The sequence below is a fragment of the Cricetulus griseus genome, chromosome 2, assembly GCF_003668045.3.
Source record: "Cricetulus griseus strain 17A/GY chromosome 2, alternate assembly CriGri-PICRH-1.0, whole genome shotgun sequence".
NCBI classification, from domain to species: domain Eukaryota; kingdom Metazoa; phylum Chordata; class Mammalia; order Rodentia; family Cricetidae; genus Cricetulus; species Cricetulus griseus.
In genome coordinates, this window is record NC_048595.1 from 53558340 (window position 1) to 53579899 (window position 21560).

Consider the following 21560-nt stretch of genomic DNA (forward strand, 5'->3'; position numbering starts at 1 on the left):
TGCCTACAGGCCAATCTGATGGATGTACTTCCTCAATTGACAGTCCCTCTTCCCAAATAACTCTAGCTTTTGTCAATTTGACAAAAAAAATTCTAACCAACACACATTTCATAGTATAATTTTCTAGAACATTGTAGTACTATGCAAAGTAGTCTTTGATATTGTACAACAACTAGAATTTCCTCATTCTTTTTATCAAGATAGGAATAGAAATAAACAGAGATAAGGCTAATGGTAAGAAAAGAGGGCCATAGCTGTATGTGGTTAGCATATGAGGATTGTGTAAATAGGTGAGTGCTGGAAGGAAAAGCTCCCTGACTCTGCACAGATGATTCAGAGTTTCGGGTTTTTAATCCACCTGTTCTAGAAAAGCACACCAGGTCTCATCCATATACAAAGAATCACAGGCACCTAAGGAGTGCTGTAAGTAGAAGAAGTTTTCTCCAGGGAAGAACACACTCACTGATTATCCAACACCAAATGGTCATCCCTGAAGACATACCTACAAGTACCATTATATGGAGAGCAGGTTATATTTAGGAATATATATGTATATGCATATGACAACAATGATGAAAATGAGGCCATGCATTTGAAAGAGAGCAAGGGGGACATGGGGTTTGGAGGGAGAAAAGAGACAGAAGAAACAATGTAATTGTATTATAATCTTTAAAATAAAATAAAAACTTGTTTGTGCTCATAAAATTTCTAATTGATCACCATTGATATGAATATCACAATTGCAATTCCCCTGGAGAAGGGGAAAGGGACAAGATTTCCTGTGGGATCATGGGGAGAGGAGAGAGGGAGCTAAAAGAATGGGAAGGGGAGAAGAGGAGGGAGTGAGGAGGACATGAGGGAGCAGGAAGGTTGAGTTGGGGGAAGAATAGATGATAACAAGAATGGAGATACCATAATAGAGGGAGACATTGAGGTTTAAAGAGAAATGTCCGTAGATCTATAAGGATGACACCAACTAACAATCTAAGCAACAGTAGAGAGGCTACCTTAAATGTCCTCCCCTGATAACGAGATTGATGACTAATGTATATGCCATCCTATAGCCTTCATCCAGCAGCTGATGGAAGTAGAAGCAGACACCCACAGCTAAACACTGAACTGAACTGGAATCCAGTTCCAGAGAGGGAGAAGTGATGAGCAAAGGGTCAAGACCAGGCTGGTGAAACCCACAGAAACAGCTGACCTGAACAAGGGGGAGCTCATGGTCACCTGAGTGATAGATGGGAAACTAGCATAGGACTGATCTAGACCCCATGAACATGGATGTCAATGAGGAGGCCTCGAAAATCTATGGTGCCTCTTGTAGTAGATCAGTACTTATCTCTAGCATAGGAATGGACTTTGGGAACCCATTCCACATAGGAGGATACTCCCTCAGGCTAGACACACAGGGGAGGGCCTAGGCCCTATCCCAAAGGCTATGACAGACTCTGAAGATCCCCCATGGAAGGCCTCACCCTCCCTGGCGAGCAGAAAGGGTATGGGATAGGTAGGGTGTTAGTGGGGGGCAGGGGAGGAGGGGAGGGAGAGGGAACTGGGATTGACATGTAAAACTATCTTGTTTCTAATTTAAATAAAAAGAAAAGAAAAGAAACATAGCAGCCCCCATTAAATCTGGTAGATATGTTCTGTGATTCCCATTTGATCCTGAAGCCACAGATGACACTAAACACTACATATATTATATTTTCATATACATATAGTTCCATGATAAAGTTTGATTCACAAATTAGACACAGTAAAATGAAATATGATGGTTTATAACAAAATGATGTAGTAAAAATTACTTAGAAGTGGTTTAGTTCTGGAATTTTCCACTTAATACTTTTGGACTATGATTGGCCAGAAGTAAGTAGCTTGAGGCCATGGAAAGGGAAACAGTGTTACGATAAATCTTTCTGCCAAAAGCCGCCTGAGCCCCACCACCACCACGTGTGAGCTTTATGCCAGCCGCCGGCCTGAGATAGGCCCAAATGAATACACAGAAACTTGTATTAGGTTCAAAGCTGCTTGGCCAATGACTAGGATTCCTCATCTGTTAGCTTAGTCTTAATTATCATAAACCTATATATTTTATAAGACTTATCTTATCGGACGCCTTATTGGCGTCCCTCCTTGCCAGTGGATCACATTGTGCCGCTGGAGCAGGAGTGGAGGGGATAAAAGGGATGCTTCCTGTTTCTCCTTTAAATATGAGTCTCCTTGCTATGTCACTTCCTGCCTGGATCACCACTTATCTACTACATTTCCCAGAATCCTCTTTGACTCCTATTCCTAACTTACTGTCTCATTGGCCAAACAGTATTTTATTCAATAATCAATCAGATAAACATACACAGAAGTACTTTCCCCATCAAACCAGTGCCTGTCAGAGGCTAAGACTTCAAGCACTGTATTGAATAAGAGTGAATAGAGTAGGCATCTTTGTCTCTTTCCTGATTTTACAGGAACGCTCTCAGTTACTTCCTGTGTAGTATGATGTTGACTTTAGTTTTGCTGTGAATAGCTTTTATTTCACTGATATATATTACATCTATTCCTGATTTCTTTTGGGGGTTTATATCACACACACACACACACAGAGAGAGAGAGAGAGAGAGAGAGAGAGAGAGAGAGAGAGAGAGAGAGAGAATCCATTCAATGAAAACATAGCAGAAAATTCGTCAAGCACACACATGGAAATGGACATCCAAATAAAAGAGGCATTTAGAACTCCAGATATACATGATCAGAGAATAGTATTAAAATAAATATGTTAAAAGAATAATATGAAAAGTTATTCAGGGAAAACATGAAATTACCTACAAAGGTAAACGCATCCAAACAATATCAGATTTTCTACCAGTACTTGTTGCTCTTACAGAGGACCTGGGTTCAGTTTCCAGCATCCACATAGCATGTATTTGTCACATAGCATGTATTTGTGTGTGTGTGTATATTTGTGTCTGTGTGTGTGTGTATGTGTGTGTGTATCAACAATGTATAATAATCACATATATATGATTCCTTTATTAATATAATATAATAACCAATATATGATTGTTACATATTGTTGATATATTTAACAATCATATATACAAAAATCATATATATGATGGTTAAATATATATGATTATTATATATATGATTGTTAAATACAGATGAACAATTCACTTTTTTAGTATATAGTGACTTTTTATATCTTCTTACTAATTTTTATTTGCAGTGTACTTTATCAGATATCAAAATAGATATATCAATTTGTTTTTGATTTTCATTTGCTTGATGGATTGAATACCAACCCTCAACTTTTAGACCATGGGTTAGTGCCTTTGCCAGTGAGGTATGCTTCTTGGACACAACAGATAATTGGATCTTGTTTTGTAAGCCAACTAATCAGTTTGCATCTTTTCACTGGTGACCTGGCCCATTTATAGTAAAGGTTATTATTGAGAGATGCTTATTAATTCCTGTAATTCTGTTGGTTATTTATCTAGTTGATTGGGTTGTCATTGTTCTTTTACTTATCCTCTAGGGATATTAGGTGGTTTGGTTGCTTAGGTTGGATAGGACCAATTCTGCATCTAGTCTCCTTTGTTCATATGTCTCTCAAGAAACTTATTCTTTCTTGTACTCTTGCAATTGCAAGTTTTGTTCTTTTCCCTCTCTGTACAGTAATCCTTTAAGCGTTGTCTGTAAGTCTGTCTTAATGATCATGAACTTATTTATGTTGTGCTTATCTTGAAATATTCTTATTTCTATGACAATTTTAAAAGATAACTTTGTTGTATATGGAAGCCTGATTCAGGAATTATTTTCTTTCATGGCTTGAAAAATATTGTTTTATGCTTTTTGAGTTTTTGTGGTTGCTGGTGAGAGATCTGACATTGTTTTGATGGGTTTACCTTTATAGATGACTTGGAATTTTACCTGAACAACTCTTCATATTGTTATATTTATGTTTACTTGTATTTTGACATATTTACTGTAATATTCTCTGATCATGTCTATCGGGGGTTCTAAATGTCTCTTGTGTTTAGATGTGCATTTATTTCTGTATATTTGAAGAACTTCCTGCTATATTTTAATTGGATAGATCCTCTGTACCTTTAGTTCTCACCTCATCTTCTATTCTTAAGATTCTTGGGTTTGGTTTCTTGAATATTGTAGCATGAATAATAAAAATCCAAAGACAGATAGACATTGGTGTTCACACTGAAGATCAGAAAAGCAAAGCAGCCAGCCACTAGAGTTCTCACCTCTACCAGTGCTCAGACTGAAGGGGTAATCCACTGAACCTCGGACTGTTCCCAACTCTACTGCTGCTGAGACTCACTGAGACTGCAATGTGTTCCTGTCTCCTCCCGTCTTATATTCCTCTCCCTGCCCAGCCATATCACTCCTGTCCCCATCTCCCTAGTGCTGGGATTAAAGGTGTGAGCTCTGCTTCTCTTTTAGAATGATTCACTCCTATGTAGCTGGGGGTGGCCTTGAACTCACAGAGATCCATCTGTCTCTGTCTCCTGAATGCTGGCATTAAAGTTGTGTGCCACCACTGCCTGATGACTAGCTTTGCATTCTGATCTTCAGGCAAGCTTTATCATATCATAAACAAAATATCATCATAGAATGTAGGGAGCCGTCCCTGCATTCTCCATTACAATGATGGCGCCTGCAGGCACTGAATGTAAATTATTGCACAGGCGCTGGGTAATTTTCCATTTCCTTGATCTCTGCCTATTCTGTGGCGTCATATGGCCTGATGAGCTGAAGCCAATCATAGGGTGACACGTCCCAGGCGGCGGCTGCCAGCCTTTATTAGGGGACGGGATTCTTGGCTCGGGGTCTCCGCTCTGGTAAGCTTATGCTCTCCTCTCAAGACGCATTAAAGCCTTCCTGCAGAAGGATCCGAATGTCCTGTGTCGTTCTTGCTGGCGAGACGATTGCGCGGGACATCTGGTGCCGAAACCCGGGAACTTGTTAACATCGCCGGCACCTCGGAGACCCCTTGGCTACAAGGCGGATTCAGAACTGCAGGGTGGTAAATTCGGAGAGGTATGTCTTTTCTGGGCTTTGGCTTGGGATTGTTGATCTTTTTCACTGTTGTAGCAATCTTGAAGAAGTCCAGAATTACATGTCAGAAACCGAATGTAGTGAGAGATGGGGCGCGCCCAACAATAAAATATAAGGAAAAAGGACCTCCCGGGATGTCTAATGACAAGGGAGTATGTGTAAAAAGAGAAACAACAACAAATAAGAAAAAAGGACCTCCCGGGATGTCTAATGACAAGGGAGCGAGTCATTTGTTAGATGATTCTGTAAATAAGTTTAAAGCTTTAAATCTTGATAGCTCTGATGACTCTAAAAGCTCAAGAGATAAAGTTTTAGAGGAAACAGCTCAGCTAGGTGAAAAAGAAACAAAAAAGGAGGGAGAGAAAATAGGGGATAACCGGTCACACCCCGGTAAATTTAAGAGACCTGTTAATCCAGCGGGTGTACTTCCATCAACACCCCCATTATTTGGTACCGACTCCTTTTTACCATTAGAGGAGCGGAGAAAATTACAGATGGCTTTCCCAGTCTTTGATAGGGGAAAAGGCCATGCATGTTATTCAACACTTCTTGGAGGCCTGGAATGCCTGGGGAAAGCCTCATAAACATTGACGCTCGGGGCCATACTGCGGCCAAGCGTTACACCTCAGAACCTGAAAGGCCAAAGGAAATGGTAAAAGATATCTTAACTGGTCTTTGGAGAGGCCCGGATCCTATTCTCATAAGATCCAGGGGAGCTATATGTGTTTTTCCACAGGATGAAGAGAATCCCCTGTGGATCCCGGAAAGACTCACCCGAAGAGCCCCTTCGGACCTTCAAAAGTCGGAACTCCACCCTCTCCCTGGGAGTTGAGAGCCGCTATTATTATCCAGATTAACTCCTGTCCTTGACGGAGAGATTGTCATCATGGATCGCTTAATGGGTGGGGATGGGATTGTTTGTTGCAGCCGTTTGCTGTGGATTGATGTTGCTTCTCTGGCTGGTCTGTAGGCTCAGGGCTCAAACTAAGAGAGACAAGGTGGTTATCGCCCAAGCGCTTGTAGCTTTGGAACAAGGGGCTTCCACTGATATTTGGCTAACTATGCTTAAGCAATAGGCCGCCGGCCAGACAGCTCTTGCACACCCGGAGCCTAGGCTCATTGCACAGGGTAGAGTGTCTGGTTTGAGCAGCCCATGAGGGATGTTGAGCAAGGCATCGCACAGAGAGTTGCCCAGTATGCAGGCTTCTCTGGGAGGCATGTTGTCCTGCATAAGGGTTGCCTGCCCTAGTCTCCCTTTCCCAGAAAAACGGCAGAGGACAGGTCGAGAGCGCTTCGGGTCAAGCTAACAGCCTGATGGCGACTCTTGTACACAGTCTTAATGTTTGATTGGGAAGGTACAACCTCTGCCTCTATCCCTCAACATATGGGTGACCTATTTGCTTGTAAAAATATAAAGCCTTATCATTAATTAATAAAAAAAGGGGGAGATGTAGGGAGCCGTCCCTGCATTCTCCATTACAATGATGGCGCCTGCAGGCACTGAATGTAAATTATTGCACAGGCGCTGGGTAATTTTCCATTTCCTTGATCTCTGCCTATTCCGTGGCGTCATATGGCCTGATGAGCTGAAGCCAATCATAGGGTGACACGTCCCAGGCGGCGGCTGCCAGCCTTTATTAGGGGACGGGATTCTTGGCTCGGGGTCTCCGCTCTGGTAAGCTTATGCTCTCCTCTCAAGACGCATTAAAGCCTTCCTGCAGAAGGATCTGAATGTCCTGTGTCGTTCTTGCTGGCGAGACGATTGCGCGGGACAATAGAATATATCCCAGAGTTTATTTTCACTTAGGTCATGTTCATTTATTCTTTTGTTTTTCTTTATTGATGCTTGAATGTAGTATTTCTTGTTTCTTGTTCCACATGAGACTTTTGCCTCAAAAATAAAAAAAAAATATTTCTGGTGTTGGTTCTGGGGTTAAGGATGGCTCAGTAAGTAAGAGCACTTGTTGATTTTGCAGAGAACCTGTTCAGTTCTCAGCATCCACATAGCAGCTCACAATCATTTTAACTACAGTTCCAGGGGATCTGCAGCTCTCTTCTGTCCTTCACAGGCACTAGGCACATACACGGTGTGTACACCTACATGCAGGCAAACCCTCTTACATATACAATAGAAATAAATAAACCCTTTTTAAGGAGTATTCTGGGAAAGAATCCATATTTAACTTGAGACACTCATGAGTTGCTCTCCTACATGAACTGTCAAGTAACTTTAGCTAATTTAGTGTCCCTGAATAAGAAGTCCTCCATATAGTCTCTAAAATCAACAAACAGGTCCCATTGATTGCTTAGGGTCTCCAATCAGGACCACAACATTCCCAGAAAGGAAGGATACCTGAAATCAGGAGGGCATCATGCAGACCGCTGCCCATGGTGATCTCTTTGCCTACTGCTTGCATGACAGCAAAAACACCCTGCAAATGTGACTCCCTTTACCTGGAAGACTGGCCACAGGACACACATTCTCTTAAATGTGTGTCATCCTTTCAAGCTGATCTCCCCCTTCTAAAGTTCTAACACCTACGGGTGCTCAAGGTTCCATCACCTGTGACTGCCAGCCTCCAAGGGAGTCAAATGCTAGGATCAGCCAACTGCCTGCTTCCCATTAATGCCCCTGTGCTGCCAGTTTTATGTCAGCTTGACACAAGTTAGAGTCACCTGGGAAGAGACAACCTCAGTTGAGAAATGTCTCCAACAAGCTGTCCTGTGAGCAAGCCTATGGAGCTTGACTGATGACTGATATGGTTGGGATAAAGATCTCTCCAGTCAAGGTGGCTAACCTTGGGAGAATAGGCAAAGTGGAATCACACTAGCAGGGCACTGGGGTAGCTGGCAAGGCATCCTTGTCTGCAGTGTTGATTGAGCTTTTACAGGCCAGAGATTACTCATCCTCCAGCTGGGCTGGGATACACTCCTCCTTCAGGGGGTCAGATATGGGTGAGGAAGTTTCTGCAGAATTGGTCTGAGGAGTCGGGAACCTGGAAACACGAGCCTGATTGGTACCGTGCAAGTCTAGGCTTGGATCCCAGCCCTGCCTGTGACCCTGAGCTAGTTCATGAACCTTCCTGTTTTCAGTTTGCTGATAATCCTATCCTCCCGACTAGCTTTCCTGCCCCCTCTCTCATTCCTTTTCAGAACTGCCATGTTGTACCCAGAAGTAATCTTTTACAAATGTGAACCTAATAAAATCAGGACTCCTACACTCCTGAAATTAGTTATCAGTAAATAAACCCCATACATTTCTCATTGAGCTTGAGACAAAAATCCTCCATCTTTCTCATGTGTCTCAGGTTACTTGTCCCTTACCTACTTCTCTTCCTCACCACCCCCTTCACTGACACTCTTCCAGTCTCTCTCAAGGCACCTCCCACCACCACCACTCTTTCATGTCCCCACGCCTTCTCATTTTCTGGCCCCTCCTTTCTCCTGGTGAGTACTAATCATTTCACATGCCTCGGCTTCTCCTAAAAGAAAACTGCCTCGCATACAGTTGAAACCCAACCATTGCTTTGTTGTTTCTTGCCACTCTGTATTTTCTTTCAAAACATCAAGCGACATTTACAACCATGTGTATGAGTGTGTGATTCCTTGATCCTGGTTATCTCCTCCATAAGCTGTAGATCCCTTAATCACAAGGCGTGAGCCTCATTTGATCCATTTGGTCTAACTTGGAGCCCTCCCAGTGCCTGGTTCATAATAGGTTGCAAGGGCAAGAAATACGTGGGATATAGAGGGCTGGTGGATGAAGAAGCATATGTCAAGTATATTAGGGACCTTTAGCAGATCTTTGCAGCCCTGTCCCTGTCCCTGTTCTTACCCCTCTTAGTGGATATAGTCATAGTACTTCTCAGAAATGGGTACAGTCCCTCCTTCCTCCCAATTAAGAAATCCTTGACACTGACACTCAGGAGTTGACTGAAAGCAGTCACTGCAGCTGTGAAGTCAAGCTGGGCAGATCAGATGGCAGGCCCTAGCACCCAGGGGATCAGCAATGGCCTAGTGGGGAGTTTGAAAGGTGCTGGGGAGCCAGCCCCTTGGGTCCCATCAGACTGAGCCCTCCCTGTCTCTCCCCACCCCCACCCCCCTCAGAAAGCTGCTCTGCCTGGTCCAATGCCAATTGAGCTGCTGCTTGTTTTGTTGTAGGTGCTGCTAGGCAACTGGCCTGTTTTTGCTTATTTACCTCCCCTGGGCCATTTCACAACACTTAGTAATAGGCCCTGCTCTCTCTGGTGCACATCTGGTTTAGATTTAGCCTGTCAGAGCCCCATTGCAAAGAGAGCTTGCACTTTCCTCAGTGGTCACTAGCAAGGACTCCCAGGACCCTGGCTGCTCCTGGGCGTTGGTCACTCACCCAGCCCCCAGAGGTCTCCGCCCTGCACCTCCTACTTGGATTTTCAACAGTTTACACATTTATAGGCCCAAAGAGGAGGAACTTTGAGAAGAAAAGGGCAAGGGAGGGTTCAAGAACTGTAAGAGCAGAAAGTAAACACAGAAAGGATGCCATCAGAGCCCGTGAGTGCCAACAGTACCCTTGTTTCTCCAACTGAACTTGCCTCACTCAGGACACAGAGAGACACGTATGGCCGCATGTCCAGGTTCCCTCAGACTCAAGCCTTCCTACAAAGACCACCTAGCATAAAGAGAGGGTTGCAATGCACATTAGGAGGGGGGCTTTCACCAAGTCCTTATACGTGGAATATTTTTGTTCATGTGTTAGGCTTAATAATATTGAATGAATGAATGAATGAATGAATGAATGAATGAATGAATAAGTCTAGTTTTCTTCTCAGTTCTCTTACATGGTGATATTTTCAGTACTTACCTTTCTCTTGCAAAATAAAATGCTCATTTGTCATGTTAGACTGTAAGTCCTCATGAGAACCCCTTGCCTCGGGACCAGCTCATGGTGATCCTGCCCATCTCTGGATAGGTTCTCTCTCCACTTAGATCACCCTTCCCTATCCAACCCTTCTGCTCTGCACCTCCCCCAAGGGATAGTCCTGTCCTTTCTCTCGCTAAACAGCCATCTCAGCAATTGCCCACTGCTCTCTCTGGTTTTCATAAACAGTGGTTAATCCATTCAGACTCTTCGAATGCTGATCAATGAGAGACAGAACACTAGATGGCCAACTGTAAGGACATGAAGAGCAGTCTGCAGCCTCCATTCTTGATGGTTCTCTGTTGAGTCTTCTTTGGATTGACTTTGCCAGTTGTTGACCTTGAATGTAGACTTCTTGTGGTCTAAGAGGACTTGTGTTTTACCTGCATATATGTCTGGGCACCACATTTGTGACTGGTGCCAGAATCTAGAAGAAGATGTCAGATCCCCTGGAACTAGAGTTACAGATGGTTGGGAACTACCATGTGGGTACTGAGAACTTAACTGGGGTCCTCTACAAGAGTAGCTAGTGCTCTTAACTGCTGAGCCACTTCTTCAGCACCAGTAGTTCAAGAGTATGGGGTGAGATGCAAGAGCAAAATCTTGGTGAGTTTACATTTCTATGTTCCCATCCTGGGGGGAAACAGTATCTTCTTGGTTTCTTAAACCCAGGATTGAACAATAGTCCTAAATTCTATTGAATCCCAGATCATTGCCAAACTCCAATCCTGCTCCTGCTTGCTTCATAAGCCATCTCAGTCCTCCTTCCCACTCCTCCTAAACAATCCTAATTCCTAGCCTTGATGCCTCAGCAAGGCTCTCCTTTTTTTTTTCATGCCCAGGTAGCAGGCATAGTCACGTTTTACTAAAATGTAAATCTAGCAGTGTTTCTTCTGTGCTTTACCCTGCCCTAATGGCCTTCCACTGTACTCTTGGTAAAAATCCAACCCTTTACCTGGACTCCAAAGCTCCATCTATCTCCCATTTACCCCCTCAACTTCAGGTCACAGTCAACTGCCTTCCTAGCTATCTCACTGTATTCAAAGGCCCCTGCCCTCTTTCTGTTCTTTATACTAATCAACTTATTTGAGAACTGGAGCTTTTCTTTCCTTGAAATTCTCTTCGTTCACATTTCCATGTGACTGATTCCTTCTACCCATTCACATATTGGCTTCAATAGCACTTCTTCCAAGAGGGCTTTCCTGGACATGACTCTCTTTCCCATACACAGACGATGACACAGAATCATAGTCTCATCAAATCTTTTTTTAGGTTATTCTCAACGGATATCACAGATCTTTTTTTTTTCTATCTAGCATCCCCTAATTACAATGAAACTCTCTGAGTGGGAACCACTGAGAACCAGGTCTGAAACACAAAGATCCCTCAAACTGATGAGTAGTAACTTGATGACTTGAAGGTAGCCTGGGCCTGGAGTGAGAGCCAGAGTACACATCTTGTGTGTGTACCTCTTGCTAGACTACACTTAAGATGGTGATATGTCTTGTATGTGCTCTGGATCTCCCCAAATCAGCATCTGTCAGATGAAATGTGATTTCATGATCCTCCACCTGTCCAGCTTCCAGGTTTGGGGATCCTGCTAATCTTCACATTGTTGACCATAGAAGCCTTCAAAGTTGGTAATGACAGCAATGACCCAACTCTAGTTGGAAATTATTTCTTCATTGAAAATAGTTATTTTCATATACTATATTCTGATTGCCATGGTTTTGTCTCCTTCATTTTCTCCCAGACTCTCTCCATCTCCCACCTTTCCAACTCCATGTCTTCTTTCTATCTCTTAAGATCTAATCAAATAAAAACAAAAACAAACAGGATAAAACAAAATGGTAAAACTAAGAAAGAGCATGGGAAATACACACACACACACACACACACACACACACACACACACACACAGACACTTCATAAAAACACAATTTGAAACCATAATATACAAGCAAAAGACTAGTATGTTTTTTTAAAAAAAAAAAAAAAAGCTCAAACAAAACAATTTTTAATGAGGCAAAAAAATCTCCAAAAATATCTTTGAGTTCATTTTGTCTTGTCCATCTACTGCTAGGTATGGGACCTACCCCCAAGTGTGGTTTATATGCCCAGTGAGAGTCTCTTGAAGACACTATTTTTCTCTTTGGTGAACAGTTGTTAATTGGAGATAGTTTCTTGGTTGATGTCCTGGATTATTTTATGTCAACTTGCTACAAGCTAGAGTCATCTGAGAGGATGGAATACCAATTGAGAAAATGTTCCATAAGATTGGACTGTAGGCAAGCGAGTAGAGCATTTTCTTAATTAGTGATGAATGTGGGAGGGTCGAGGCTAAGCAAGCTCCAGGGAGCAAAAAAGCAATCAGCACTCTCCCATGATCTCTGCATCAGCTCCTGCCTCTAGGTTCCTGCCCTGTTTGAGTTCCTGTCTTGGCTTCCTTCAGTGATAGACTATAGATGTGGAAGTGTAAGCCAGTAAAAGGTTTCCTCCCTAAATTGCTTTTGGTCATAGTGTTTCATAATAGCAAACTAATACAGTTAGAGATGGGAGCTTGTGCCTACTTCTCCATCTCAGCATGAGACCCCATCTGATTTGGACCTGTGCAGGCCCTATGCATGCTACCATGGTCTATGTGCATCAGTCATCTTGCATCTGGAAGGCCCTGTTTCATTGGTATCATGCATTGCCTCTGTCTCTTACAATCTTTCCACTTCCTCTTCCACATAGTTACCTGAGCCCTGAGGGAAAGGGTTTGATGAATACATCCCATTTAGGACTCAGTGTTCTTGGGTCTCTCACTCTATGCACATTGTCTAGTTGGGGATCTCTGTACTAGTTCCCATCTACTGCAGGAGAAATCTCTGCATGAAGCACTGCATCTATGGGTATAACAGAATGTTGTTGGGAATGATTTTATTGCTACATTCCTTTAGCAGAACAATAGCATTTGGTTTTCTCCTAGGTCCATGGACTATCCTATGTTAGATTCTTGGCTACCCAAGCAGTGTCAGGCATGGGTGCCATCTCATGGAGTGGGTTTCAAATCCAACCAGATAGTGGCTGGTTACTCCCACAACATGTGTGCTACTATTTCACTGGCATACCATGAAGGCAGGTTAACATTGTAGATGGGTTGTCTTGTAGCAGGGTTGACGTTTACCTTTCTCTTCAGGTAGCATGTAGGGTACCTTTTAGTACCATGAATAGTAAGTAGTCAGTAGGGAAGGCTGTAGCTAGTACCAGCTTAAGTTTTCCATGTTTAATGAGAGATATAGGCGTTGTCTTCAGCAACAGGGCATTACCATCTATTTGTGGAGATCAGCCAAACACCATGGCAATAGCCTGAGCTGTTTGGGGATTTCTATGGGGCCTCTTTGGTCAACAACTCAATTAGATGTAACTAATTCCTGGCACTGGAAGTTTCACTTGGTAGAGAGATATCTAGTTGGGGCTTTGTCTTCATCGTCACTTGGTGATTCCATTTAGATTTCTTTTGTCTATGTATATATTTAAAGAACCTTCTACTGTAGTAGGTTTCCTCAAATGGACCTTAATGTTAGCTCTTTCTCCCTTAACCCCTTTTTCTCATCCTCCCCTTTTAGTCTTCATGTACCAGTCTCCCCCCTGTTTCATTCTAACTGCATATTCTATTTCCTCTTTCTTGGGAGATCTTTCCCACCCCCTAGTTCCTTACTGTATTCAGAACCACTGTGGTTATTCAGTTATTAGCATGTCTATTGAAGGCTTAAAAGTTAACACCCACATATAAAAGAATACATACCTGCATGAGGCCTTGGGTGGGGGGGGGAATACATACCAGATTGTTCTTTGATGTCTGGACTACCTCACTCAGGATGATTTCTTTCTAGCTCCATCCACTTCCTAAGTCCAGGTCAGTTTACATTATTCACTTAAGCACATATCCAAAAAGGGCTTAAGGAAGCTTATATCTCAGATCCACTTTTCTACTTTCTCAAAGAACTCTCTCTCTCTCTCTCTCTCTCTCTCTCTCTCTCTCTCTCTCTCTCCCTCCCTCCCTCCCTCCCTCCCTCTTTCTCTCTCCTATTTATGAGAACAAAGAATGAGTCCTCCCACACAAGCTGTTATTTTAGAATGGACTTTAGTTATTGAAACTGGAAGAACCTAATTTAATCAATGTTGGCAGTGAGGAGACCATCCTAACAATTCATGAGCTCCAAGGAAGAGCTAAATAACCAAGTGTTGGCAGGGCAGCAAGGAGCTGGGATTGAAGCTTCGCTGGAAATCTCATTCATGTTCCCTCAATGTTCTTTGCTTGGCTGCATCTCCCTGTCTCAATGCATCCTGGCTTTTTCTACAGAGTTTCAGCACAAAATTAGTCACATTCTACTACTTGTTTTCTTGCCTGTTTTTCATCTCTCTTAATATAACAGAGTTCACTGGGGCAAAGACTTTATGCATATATTGATTTATGTATCTCTTACACCCAATGCAGTAACATAGAAACACTCAATAAATACTAATTGGATAAGTAGACCAACAAAAAGATACCCACATCATCTAATGCCCTACAACTTTGGGTACCAGAGAACGACTATAAAGCTCTCTGACATTCTATTTTAAAAGGTAAATTAGGAGCTTGGGAGAACACTTAGTTAGTAGGTTGTTTGCTGTCTAAGTAGGATGGACCTATGCGCCATCCTCAGAACCTATATAAAAAAATGCCAGGCATGCTGACATATTTGTAAATCCAGCACTGAGAAACCAGTAAGTTTATCCCCAGGATTCAGTAGCCAGCTAGCTTAGCTTGGTTAGCAGATTCCATGCCAACGAGAGACCCTGTCTCAAATATATAATGAAAATAATCTATGAAAAGACACCTGAGGGAGTGGTGGATGGATGGGGTGAGGGGTAGTAGGTTGGAGGTGGGGGAAGAGGGATGGGGGTGAGGGGAGGGAGAGGGAGAAGGGACTTACAAGTGAAACAAGCCTGTTCCCTAACTTGAATATATATATATATATATATATATATATATATATATATATATATAACCTCTGACCTTTATACACATGCACATACATATAAACAGTCACACACATGACTGAGAGAGAGAGAGAGAGAGAGAGAGAGAGAGAGAGAGAGAGAGAGAGAATCAAACAAAGCCTCAGGGAAGACACTGGACCAATTAGGTTGTAAACTTATAGGAACAAACACTTGTAACTACTAAATATGACAATATTTTAGCATGTGTGTGAAGTAAAAAAAATAGGGGGGATTTGACAAAAGCTGTTTTTGAACAGCTATCTAGGAAATCTCAATGGTATCAGCATACTCAGGGTGTGGGGATCAGATGAAGCCTTGAGTCGATGTTTATTATTGACATGATCACAGCCATGTCAAGGACTCCAGTGTCTCAGATCCACAGGAATGGCAAATGCTTCCCCTGGTCCATGTGCAGATGGTAACAATATGTACAGAACGTACAGACTGCAGCTTCCTCATCTGGGATGGTTGCAGCCTGAGACTGATTCCCTACAGGGAGAACATACAGTGCACCCCATCCAAGCTTTGCTTGTTATATGTGTCTGTCTTTCTTTCTTAATCTCCCATCGCCCCAGCCAGATTTAAAAACCCAGTCACTCAGGCCATCACATCAGAGTTGTCAGACTCTGATGATATGCTGTGGAAGAGGGTACTTGGAAAAAGTGATACAAAACTGTCCATTTTATAGGCTATAATTGACGATATATTGGCAATTCTGCATATTGCAACACATAAAAGTATTGCATGGATACAATGCAGGACTATAATGAGCAGAAAAGGGAAGAAGAACGTTTGAAAAGAATGCCATGTTCTAAGTGGGGTCTGTCTTATGATGATGGCCAATTGGCTTGCTATGTTAGTGAGTTGGACAATAATACTGTAAGTTTTGCAGATTATCTCATTTTTCCCAAAGTAAGTAGTGTGAGATCCTCATTCTACAGTCAAGCAAACAAAGATTTATTATGGTTAACCCATTTATTTCCAATGACACAGTTTAAAAATAGAGCCAAGATTTGACCCTAGGAAAGACTGGAAGTACAGGTCCACTGGGCAAGCATATTTACTGCTGGTAGGAAGAATGAGCTATCCCTCTCCCTGTGACCTGTAGACCTGGGAGTACTCTTCTGCCAAGCCACTGGCATGGCATTATAACTGGTAGTGAACATCTGTCCTCCATGGCAGCCACTTATGTTCATCAAAAATTGTTTTGATGTTATAATTGTGGTGCATGTTCACGGGTGTAAAGAGGGTGGGTGGCAAATGCAAATAATAGGAATTCTAAAAACATTTGTGGAGTGCTGTCAGATTTCAGGAAACTTATGACCATTATCTATAACTTCTGTATTACTTGGCAAGTAATACATAGTTTTTTGTCAATTTGACACAAATTTATACATACTGAGAAGAGGGATTCTCTACTGAAGCATGAGGCTGCCTCTGTCTGCTGTCCTTCAGGCATGTCTATAGGGTCATTTTCTTGATCATTGGTCAACATGAAAGGATCACAGCCCAACTGTGTGTGTTGACATCCCAGGGTTGTATAATAAAGATAACTGAGCAAGCCACAAAAAAAAAAAAAGATGCTAGCAAGCAGTGTTTCCTGGCCTATTTGGTTCGATTCCCAACTCTAGGTTCTTGACTTGACTTCCCTCAGTAGTAAACTGTGACCTGAGAGTTGTGAGATGAAATACACTATTTCCTTCCTAAGCAGTGTTTTGTTACAGCAACAGAAAGCAAACTAGAAAAGTGGTGGTGCTAGGTCCAAGTCATTACCCCTTGAGGACAGCATATGGTATTTCCAGATACCAAAACCATCTCTGTGATAGCTCTGTACTGTGGAAATGTATTTGCTCTGACTAGGGTCACACAGGGCACTGAACTGCAGAACAGTCCTTCATTAGAATTCCACAGAATTCCATTCTGGGTGGACCCCCAGTTTCTACTGAATGCATACCACACCCACACTCCAGAGCCCCACAACTGTGTCAAATGCATGCTTGGCTTGATTTTGGTACAAAGACTTGATGTGGAGCCAGGGAATTTCAGAGCTGTGCCTGTAAGTCTGGAATTTAAATATTAGCCTTCCTGACCTGGACAGCTTTGATCTCCCAAGTTTACATTCACAAGTATTGATAACATAGCTCAAATCACAAGCAAGAACACAGGGCCTGCAGCCCACGGCTGCCAAGTGTGTGCATGTGTACAGGATCTCTGCTGAGATCAAAATGGTTTTGGCTTATGAAAATGCTTATCTGATGCTGGGAGAGTGCCACACATGGGACTGAGAAAAAGAGATCTTTTCACACAGCCCATCTGGACAGCTTCATACTATAGGACAGACTTAAGGGTGACCTGTAAGTGACCCCTAGCAGAACCTGGCCCTACCTGAGAGTTGGCCTTCCTCAGTTTCTCAATTTGCTTTCTCATTGAGGAATGGCTGTAATTGTTAGCCATTATTTGCCAAGTATCCATCTTTCTAGGTACCTGTTAATAATAGGATATGAATCATGTATGTAGTACTGCTGACACCTTTATTACCCAGATGAGGAAACTGAGGCACAGAGAGTTAATTAGTGGTAGTCATACTATGAATAAAATGGCAGAGCAGGGATGGGAACCTGGTGCCTGTTAGTACCTCTTTGCATCTTATGAACTGGGAGAAGCAGATTTGGATTATTTCACAGAGAAAGGGTAACTTAAGTAACTTGCCAAATGTCACATGACCTGTTAATTTGAATTCAAATCTGTGATTTAAATGAGAATGACCCCGTAGGCTAATATATCTGATTGCTTGGTCCCCAGTTAGTGGAAAAGTTTGGGGAGGATTAGGAAGTATGGCCTTGTTGGAGGAGGTGTTTCTAGGTGCAGGCTTTGAGATTTTAGAAGACTCCTGTAATTCCCACTGTTCTCTCTCTCTCTCTCTCTCTCTCTCTCTCTCTCTCTCTCTCTCTCTCTTCCTCCTTCCTCCTTGTGAATCAAGACGTGAGCTCTCAGCTATGGCTCCAGTGCCATGCTAGCCCGCCTGCTGCCATGCTCCCTAACATGATGACCAGGTATTTTTTAACCCTCTGAAACCATAAACTCCAAATAAACCAATTCTTCTTTAAGTTGCTTTGATTGTGGTGTCTTATCACCACTGTGGTACCTCAGTCTTAAATAAGACACTGGCGGAAACAAAATTCAGGCCCAGGTCAAAGTCCAAAGCCAGAATTTCACACCCATGCAGAAGCCTGTTTTCCTATGGCCTGTGAGCAAATAGTGGTTTCCAGTGTTGTTACAACGAGGAGAAAGAAAAGAAACGATGGAGAAAGAAGAGAAGAAGGAGGGGTAGGAGAACATGGGAGAGGAGGTTGTGGTAGGAGCAACAAGAACCCTATGGTTCTCAAAGCTCAGACTACTTAGTCTCGCCCTTTATGGAAAGAACTGGTGACCTCTTCATTCTGTGGTCTTCTTTATGTGTTGGACTGGTACACTGCTCTAAGGATCAAATAGAGGAACTAGGGGTGTGTGTGTGTGTGTGTGTGTGTGTGTGTGTGTGTGTGTGTGTTCAGGGACACTGTCTCCCCTTTGCTGGGCTGGTTTCCCATTAGACAGAGCAAATGCTGAGCTCTAGGCTCCCACCTTAGGGGAAGATGCTTCTGGGTCATACACTGCTCTTTCTATTCCTCCCCCCATCTCATCACCTCGTCCCCTATCTTCTTGTAAAGAATTCCAGATATAATTTTACTTCAACAGAGTAGAAAAATATAATCCCTCACATAATTTCTGCATGCTATCATGTGCCCTATCTTCAAACCACCATCCCCTCTACCATGGGTCCCCAACTCATGACCCCTTTGTCTTCAGAGCTAAATTTAGGCCCTTTGCTTTCAGGTCCAGCCTCCCACCATGTGAAATTTCTGGTTTCCTCAGAAAATCTTACAATATCTCCTACTCTCTCTTCCCTTGATCTCCATGATATTTGTCTTAGTTAGGATTTCTAATGCTGCGATGAAACACACTAACCAAAAAGAAAATTAGGGAGAAAGGGGTTTATTTGGCAGACAGAGGCCTTAGAAGGGAGCTGCTTACTAGTTTGCTCTCATGGCCTGCTCAGTCTTCTTTCTTATAGAACCCAGAACTACCGGCCCAGGCGTGACATCACTGAAAATGGACTAGGCTCTCCTCCATCAACCACTAATTAAGAAAATGCCCTACAGTTTTGCCTACAGCCCCCTTCTTATGGAAGCATTTTCTTAATTGAAATTCCCTCCTTAGAAGACTATCCAGCACAGAATTCAACATTAGTAACCAAGCGATCAATAAATAAATACGGGAAGGAAGAACCTGCTCATTTCCCTCCCATTTGTTTCCTGGCATCCTATGTTCACCTTCTGCTGTCTCCAGGCCTAGTCTCCCTGGCACTGTAAGGATGAAGGTGACTCCCCAGTTTCTGACCTCTTTTTTCCTTCGGTCTTCCATGGCCTTGTGTGGTCAGACAGCCTTTGCCCTTTGAGGATTTGTCTCTTTTAAAGTTCTAATCATCAAACTTCTCTTCCTGAGGAGAAACCCAGGCAGAATGCTCCCTGAGACACCCTCACCTTCAACACAGGACTGCCTTGAGGGCTGATTAGTTCTCACCTTGGCTCTACACTTGCCTTGAGAAACAAGTGAAAAACAGACCTAGGCTTCTCGGTACTTGCCCATCAAGCTTCTCTTTATCTTCTTCCAGGAGGATGGATTTCTTTCTGTCTAAACCCTCATCCTTGTTCCCAAGGGGCTCCTCCATCTCTAGGCCCTTCTTCCTCAGATAAGTCACCACTCTGTAGTTAGGATAATGAGCTGCCCCACCAGGCAAGCCCATTTCAGTCATTTTCTTGCTCTACTATCTTCCATGATCCTTGCTGGTTTCAGAAGGGTACCCTCTGCTCAGCTCCCCACGATCCAGGCCTCCTTGCCCTTTACCTCCTCTTTGTTCATCACTGAGTCACTCCTTCCCTATGTCTTTGCTTTGCCAAAGCAACTAAAACACTAAGCATCCCCGACAAGATGATAGCAGATTCTTTCTCTCATCAGGATGCCTATTGCCAGCTCTGTCTTACTGAAAATACCTGTGCAGTCTGCAGGTACATGCAGGGTGCCTTCTGAGGCCCTCTGCAGCCACACTTTTCCTGTCTTCTGGTGCTGCAGGTCCAAGGAATTAAACTGGGTCTGTAGGTTCTTCTGTTTCTGTTTCTTTTTAACCAACTAGTAGCTTAGAGACCAGAGGCAGGTGCAGGAAAGCTGGGTCATGGGCAGCTCTATTTTCATTTTGTTCTTTTGCCAATCAATGCTATGGGATTTCAGACACCTCCCCCCCCCCACACACACACACAGGCAGTTATGCCTCCAGCTCTGCTTTGTGTTTCCTCTACCTCTGTGCCTTTGCAAATAAGCAAAGCAAGTAGGCTGTTTATAGGGAGCCTTGGGACCTGACCTATGCATAGTGACCCTGCACAAACCTCAGGGGCACCTTGTGAGTACTTTTGTCTGTCATGGGTCTGGTTGCCTCCATGCTGTCCTCTCCCTGAGACTCTCTCACTTTACCTTGCTCTGCAGAGATGTTGCTCACACACATTAGTGAGCAGCTATTACATGCTGTCCTGAGACCTTGGCATTTGCAGATTTAGGGGTAAATAAAGGATCCCTGCTGGCCTTGCCCATGTCTGACTTCAGCTCCTGCGGTTAAACTTGAGCCTCATTAGATAAAATGGCCATGAGCACAGCACCAATTAGCAGACAAGTCCCAGTTTTGTGAACTAGCTGGGATGTGACTAGATTATCTTTCTGAGCCTCAGTTTCCCAATCTGCAAGTCCCAGAAAGAGCAGTCACCTCAGGTATTTGTTGTGAAGACTCAAGTAGTCAGCATACTATCTTAACATGTGTTTAATACTCAGTAAGCATCCATTATTAATTTTATTGTAGCTGGTACTTGGTTTATATACAGTAAGTAAATAAATAGATATATTATTGAGTGATAACTGAATGAATGGCTCACTCACTCAGGTCCAGCTGTCTCCCATCTTCTCCCAGCAGCTGTAACTATGCTATTTTTCTGAATTATTGGGAGTTCCAGGATGTGGAGAAATGACCTTGGCTTTTGCTCCAGTTTCCTTGCTTTGGAATATTGTTCCCAGAGCACCATGACCCACTGTGTGGCTAACACATCTGGCAGCAGGTACCCCTGGAGTTTGTAAACACGGGTTGCCAGGCTCTTCCCTGAAGCTCACTGTTTCTCAGAAACTGCCTGGGTTCCTGTACAGCTGCTGCTCTTTCTGAAAGGCTTCTACAAGCCCCACTGCCCTTCTGGTAAACCAGACTGGCAGGGGTTCCACTTTCGCTTTCACTGAACACCCCCAAGGGGAGATTTCTCAGCAGGGAGGGCACTTTCTTTTCTCCTTTGGCTCATGCTCCAGTCTTCCCCTAAGGCTTCCGAGTTTTTAGAATACACTTAGCTTTACACTGATGCTCCTCACCACACAAGCTTTCCAACTGCTTCAGACATCAGGGGGTTTGGTGCCTGTGGCATCCAGTCTGCAT